Source organism: Elephantulus edwardii, unplaced genomic scaffold (genome assembly GCF_000299155.1).
Source record: "Elephantulus edwardii isolate Elephantulus edwardi_28Jun2011 unplaced genomic scaffold, EleEdw1.0 scaffold00225, whole genome shotgun sequence".
In the NCBI taxonomy this organism is placed as follows: domain Eukaryota; kingdom Metazoa; phylum Chordata; class Mammalia; order Macroscelidea; family Macroscelididae; genus Elephantulus; species Elephantulus edwardii.
Genome location: NW_006399975.1, coordinates 2,762,029 through 2,768,908, shown reverse-complemented (window position 1 = coordinate 2,768,908; position 6,880 = coordinate 2,762,029). Strand labels below are relative to the sequence as shown.

General features: G+C 41.3%; 1 pseudogene; it reads right to left on the bottom strand.

Annotated features, from left to right (window-relative positions):
* Window positions 1-378: 378 nt before the first annotated feature.
* On the bottom strand, window positions 379-1,013 carry LOC102856276 (annotated as a pseudogene).
* Between the last annotated feature and the right edge of the window lie 5,867 nt (window positions 1,014-6,880).

The window sequence follows — 6,880 nt, the reverse complement described above, 5'->3', positions numbered from 1 at the left end:
CTGATATCCTGACTGCTGGTACCAATTATGATGACTGTTGATCCAAGCAAGATGAAATCATTAGCAACTTCAATTCTTTCTGAACCTATCATGATGTTGACTGTCAGTCCTATGGAAAGGATGTTTATTTCCTTGATGTTGAGATGTAATCATAAGCAATGTTGTAGTTCTTGATCTTCTACAGCAAGTATTTCAAGTCCTCCTGACTTTTAGTAAGCAAGGTTGCATCATCTGCATAATACAGTTTGATATACTCTTTTTTTTTTTTTAGGATTGGATGTTGATTTTTAATAAGAGAACTCTGGGGATAGGGGGTTGGAGCTGGATTGTCTGCTATGCGATGGTGGTGGTAGAAGGGCTGTGCAGGGCTCATTATAACTATACAAATTGTTGATGCTGCTGCTGTTTCTTGGTGGCTGCCTTGCTGGCTAGGTCCTTGGACTTCTCTGTAGCGGTCAGTGCTGCCTCTTTTGCCTTTTCCTTGGCTTCCTTGGCAGTTTCAACAAGTGTCTTAGAAGGGGCTTCACCTTGTAGCTTGGCCAAGATGTATTCAAAACCTTTCATAGTCTTGGTCATGTTGCTTTTAAATGGAGCCAGACCAAATTCCTGGACAGCTCTGGAGACACCAAACAAGCTAGAGGAGACCCAGGCTTCTCAGCAGATTTCGGTCCAAACACTGTTATGAGAGTTCACACCATCAGCCGGGCATGGTTGATGTTCCAGGTGAAGGTGGTCATGGTCTGATTCTGTGGGTCCACAGTAGAGTCCTCCAGGATGTACACCGAGTGAGCAACATTGGCAGGAAACAATCGCTCAGCCCAGCGCGGCATCCTGTTGGTCTTGGTCAGGAGTCTCCGGGACAGGAGTTTCTGGTCAGAGGTAACCTCCTGGTGTACTATGTCTTCCGTCAAGACATGTTTGCTGTAGGGATTCAGGTATCGCTGCCAGAAGGCGGCGAACACTTGGTCCCAGAAACTCCGGAACACGCTCTGGCCCAGGAAATAGTTCACCATTGTCCCGGCCGGGAAGGGCTCAACACCTATGAAGCATCAGGAGTGCGGAGCCTGGGGGGCATATGGAGGCTGGGCCAGAGCTCGGCACCCACCCACCAGCTCGTTCAATCACCATCATACTGCCCCCAAGCTTCGGCCACCATGAGGCCTTCCTACACTCTTGATCCCGTATTTCTCTTCACACAATCCAGCTGCATGAATTATTTGCTCATTATACTGATTAAATTGTTGTTATTGTTGTGTTCCATTGCATCAGAACTGACTCATAGCTGACACTCCCGCCAATTTAGAAAGAGTAAATTGCACAGGAAAATATTGTCCATTTTCTTCCACAGAGCAACTGGTGAGTCCAAACCTTGTGCCTTTGGAATTGCAGCACAGCTTCTTACCACAAGGCTATAAGTATAGAGAAAGTATGTATCCCAAATACACACACTGCCTGATTTTATATAATGCAGTTCCCTTGTTCTGTTCAGATAAAAGCTTCTGAGTAAAAAGAAACTCCAGGTATAGATTTTCATGAGAACAATTAAGTAGTCTGAGATTCCCATTATTCTCAATATTAACCATCATTTATTATGATCCACACAGTAAAATAAATGCCTTAGCATAATCAATAAAAACCAAACACTTACCTGGTATTCTCTGCATTCAACCACGATGCGTCTTACACTGTCTCTTCTAATCCCATTTGAACTTTTGGCAGTTTCTTTCAATGTACTATTCTAGGGATTTTGGATCATCTTTAGCAATATTTTGTTTGCTTGTGATACTAATGACATTGTTCGATAATTTCCACATTCTGTTGGATCACCTTTCTTAGTATTGCAGTCATATCTTGCCTTCAAGATTGCAGTGCATCTTCTTGCCATGAGGCCACCAGAGCTCCCTGGATCACCTTTCCTGTAGGGAATGAGAACAAATATAGATCTTTTTCAGTTAGCTGACCAGAAAGCTGTTCTCTAACTTTTCTGACACAGAATAGTGAGCACATACAGGGCTGCACCTGTTAGTTGAATCATGTCAATTGCTATTCCATTGTCTTGGGGCCTTATTTTTTGCCAATGTCTTCAATGCAGCTTTAACTTTATCCTTTGTTACCATTGGCTCATTTCCATATGAGACTTCCTGAAATTTTTCCATCAACTAAATCTTTTGGTGCAGTTGCCCTGTGTATTCTCTCCATCTTCTTTTGTAAAGAACCTCTCTGAAGTGTTAAAGAGCAAGAATGTCACTTCAATGATTAGGAAGCACCTAACCCAAGTCACAATATTCTCATGCAAGTGAAAGCTGGACGATGGATAAAGAAGACTGGTGAAAAAGCAAAACCTTTAAATTATTTTGTTGGTGAAAACTTTTGAATATGCCATGAACTGCCAAAAGAACAAGCCAATCTGTTTTGGAGGAAGTGCAGCCAAAGTGCTCCTTAGAAACAAGAACGGTGAAACTTTTCCTCACACACTTTGGTTATGTTATGTGGAGGAGCAAGTCCTTGAAAAATGAGAAGATGATTGGAAAAGCAAAGAATTATCAAAGGAAAGGAAGACTCTCAAGAAGATAGATTGATACGGTTGACTGCAACCTTAACTTGCCTTAGCACAGTAAGAATTGTGAGGATGGTACAGGACCGGACAAGTTTTCATTCTGTTTGTAAAAAGGGCCATTGTAAATCAGGCATTCACTCGTTAACACCCAATCAAAATAACAACTTTGTTTGTGTTGTGGCAGAACAATCAAATCTTTGACAGATAACGTCATTCTATGGTTTAATCCTACCAAGTGTTCCCTGGGAGAATGATATGGTGGCAGTCTGATTCCATAATGATTAATTACAGCTTTGGAAACCCCACTTGATGGAAGCAAGGATTTGTTTTCTATGGTTCCTAAGATGACATCTGGCAGACAGTAAGTCTTTACGTTTTTATGGTGAGGTGCTATCCAGTCAATTACAATTCATAGAAAATTTACAAACAAGAGACTGGAACCTTGCCTACTTCTCCGATGTCTGTTTGCTACAGGGGTTTTCCTGTTGCTGTGATACCGAAAGCATTGCCATTGGTGTTTCAAATACCAGCAAGGGCACCAAAGGTTGGGAGATTTAAGAGGAGCTTCCAAACTAAGAGTTAGAAACAGGATTAGCCATTCACCTCTTAAGTAATAGGTCTTCAAAAACTCTATTCATAACATGTCTAGGGAAAGGATCAATTTCTACCTGACTTTAAAGCTGTGGAAAAAGTGAGATACATACAAAGTTGTGTGTCTGTGCTATATCAGAAACACAAGCAATTCAGGGTAGAGTTTCATCTTTGAATAAGTGTATCTAAATAGACTACAAATCCTAACTACAGATTTCCATAAATAGACATGACTAAGAATAAAAGTGATTACTTGATTATTGCATTATTAATAATTTTTAAAAGAAAATATAAGTATGAATTTCATACAAGTATAAAGTGAGCCTGTGTCAAAGATTTAATAAATTAATATTAAATTGATTCCCTGGAAGCTAAATAGGCTTGGAAATCTAATGTAGGGTCGCTGGAAGTCAGAATTGTCTGAATGGGAACTAAGTGTAAGTCCAGTTGGATTACTGAGTTTTTATGATAATAATATTTTATATTTTATTAATACGATTGCACATTTCATATTATATTAATTGTTGTTGTTGTTATGTGCCGTCAAGTTGCTTGCAACTCATAGTGACCCTATGTAGAAACAGCCCTAAACTTTGCTCTGTCCTGTGCCAATCCCACTGTCTCTGACACACCCATTCCAATTACCTCAGTCACTGTATCAATCCACCTCATGGAGGGCCATCCCCTCCTGAGCTTTCCCTCCACCCTACCAAGCATGATGTCCCTCTCCAAAGACCAGTCTCTCCTTACAACATGTCCAAAGTATGTTAGATGGAGCCTCAGAATCCTTGCCTCCAAGGAGCAGCCTGGTTTAACCCTTTCCAGGATGAATCTGTTTGTTTTCCTAGCAGTCCATGTTACTCTCAATACTCTTCTCCAGCACCACAGCTCAAAGGCATCAATTCTCCTTCCATCCTCTTTGGTCATTGTCCAACTCTCTGATGCATGACAAGTGATTGCAAAGATCGTGGACTGTATCAGATGCACTTAGTCTCCAGAGAGACACCATTGCTCTTCAGTACTTTGGAGAGGTCCCTAACAGCAAACTTTCCCATGGCAATGCACCTTTTAATTTCCTGGCTACTGGTGCCAAGAGTGTTGACTGTTGAGCCAAGCAAACTAAAGCTGTGAACAATCTCAATCTGTTCACCATCCATCTTGATACTGCCAATTGGTCCAGTGGTGAGAATCTTTGTCTTCTTGACATTGAGCCTCAATCCATATTGGAGGCTGCAGTCCTTGACCCTCTGCAGCAGGCGCTTCAGGTCCTCCTCAGTTTCAGCAAGCAGGGTTGTGTCATCTGCATAACGCAGACTGTTGATAGATCCTCCACCAATCTTGACCCCACATTTCTCCTCATAGAGCCCAGCCTCCCAGATAATCTGTTCTGCATACAAGTTGAAAAGGTATGGAGATAGGACACTTCCCTGGCATACGCAGAGAAGTTGCACAGATAAAAGGTCTATAAAATTCCCTGCCCATTTCCCAGGTAACAATGAAGACGCCAAAACTGCGCCCGGAAAATTGTATTAATATTATTGCAAAAATAAGAATGGTATGGAAATTAATATAAATAAAATGCACGATAAATTCATGAAATTGTTTACAACTAAGTCTAATTATAGGGAGCTCTGGTGTGGTAGTGGTATGAAGCTGTGCTGCAATACCAAATACACGATTCAAATCCATGTGCGGCTCCATGGGAGAAGAATAGGCAATGACCACCTGTGCAATTTACTGCCTCTAAAAGCCCTGAGATTGTTTGCTCAGCTCCACGGTCAACACCCTTGACACCAGCAGCCAGGAAATAAAAAAATGTATTGTGATGGGAAAGTCTGCTGTTAGGGACATCTCTAAAGTACTCAAGAGCAACTGTGTCTCTCTGGAGACTAAGGTGCGCCTGATACAGGCCATGGTTTTTGCAATCACTTGTTATGCATCAGAGAGTTGGACAATGATTAGGGAGGATAGAAGGAGAATTGGTGTCTTTGAGCTGTGGTGCTGGAGAAGAGTATTGCATGTACCATGGACTGCCAGGAAAACAAACAGATTCATCCTAGAGAGGGTTAAACCAAGCTACTCCTTGGAGGCAAGGATTCTGGGGCTTTATCTGACATACTTTGGACATGTTGCAAGGAGGGACAGGCCCTTGGAGAGGGACATGATGCTTGGGAGGGTGGAAGGACGGTGCAAGAGGGGAAGACCCTCTATGAGATGGATTCATTCAGTGACTGGGGTAATCGGGATGGGTGTGTCAGAGACAGTGCAATTGGCACAGGATAGAGCAGCGTTTAGGGCTGTTGTACATAGGGTCGCTATGAGTCGCAAATGACTCAACGGCACTTAACAACAACAACAAAACAACAAAAAAACCCTCTGGAAGGTCAGCTGTCAGTCAGTTTCAACTTGACGGCATTCAGTAACAACAAGAAGCCTGATTAAAGCATGAGGGACAGGATAGCAAGACTACATGGAAGATTTGTTCATTATTAGAGGTTTGTTAATGACTAAAGAAAGATTATGGGAAAAGCTTCAAATAATACATAGCAGCTTGGACATTTCTCCAAAGACAATGGGCCTAGTTTGAGATTTTAAGTAGAAGAATGGCATAATCTGATATGTGTGCCAGAATATCAAGCTGGAAACCACGTAGAGCATGAATTGGGATTTGACAAAAGAGAGATGATCGACTCTAGGTTTAGAAACTGTCAAAGTCCTCTAGATGTGCAATAATAAAGACCAATAAATTTGCATTTCATGTGTATCTGTGTGTGTGTGTGTGTTTTACAGTAGAGTTTCTTTTTCCATTCCCTTCATTATGTTTTCAGGGACCTCTGTTTACAGGCAGTTAAACGGCTGACCCATAGGTGGTACCTATCAAAGAGTTTGAATCCACCAGTCCATCTTAAAAAAAAAAAGTCATCTCCGGGAGATTTACAGCCTGCAAAAAATCTTCTAGAAGGTGAACTATGAATTGGTACTAATTTTGCAGGCATTGAGTTTGGGTTTTGAATTTTATCCTTTGGAGGATAAGGTATGGATTAGTTCTGACTCAACAGTCCACAACAATCACCACCAACAAAAAGTCCTTGGTTCAAACTCACCACCTGATCTTCCAGAGAAACATGGATTAGTGTCTGTGACGATTTTACCTTTGGAAATTCTATCTAGCAGTTCTACTGTGTCATGTAAAGTTGCCAGAAGTCAAAACTATTTAAAGGCAAGAGATTGGGCTTTGTTTTCTGGTATTATGTCTCCCTCTTGTGGTGAAATGTAAGAATTACACAAATGATGGGCATCTTCTGGGTTTTGTGGGTTTTGGGGGGGATTTTTGGTGTCGTTTTGGGTTTTTTTTTGTTGGGGTTTTTTGTTTGGTTGGTTTTTTTAAGTGGACTGTTCAAAGTACATAAAAGCAAAAAAGACATGTTGCACTGAGAAAAATCTGCTATCAAAGACTTCCTAAGCGCTGAAGAACAAAGATGTAGTTTAAAGACCAAAGTGCATGTGATACATACCCTGATCATTTTACTCACTTGCTAAGGGTTTAAAAGTTGGACAATAAATAAGGATGACGCGAAGTACGGAATATCTCATGGGCTGCCAAAAAGAACAAGTCTAAAAGGAAGTGCAAACGGGTGCTCCTTAGAAACAAGAATGATGAGACATCATCTCACACACTTTGACAATGTTGTTAGAAGGGGTCAGTCCTTAGAAAAAAAGACATCACAGTTG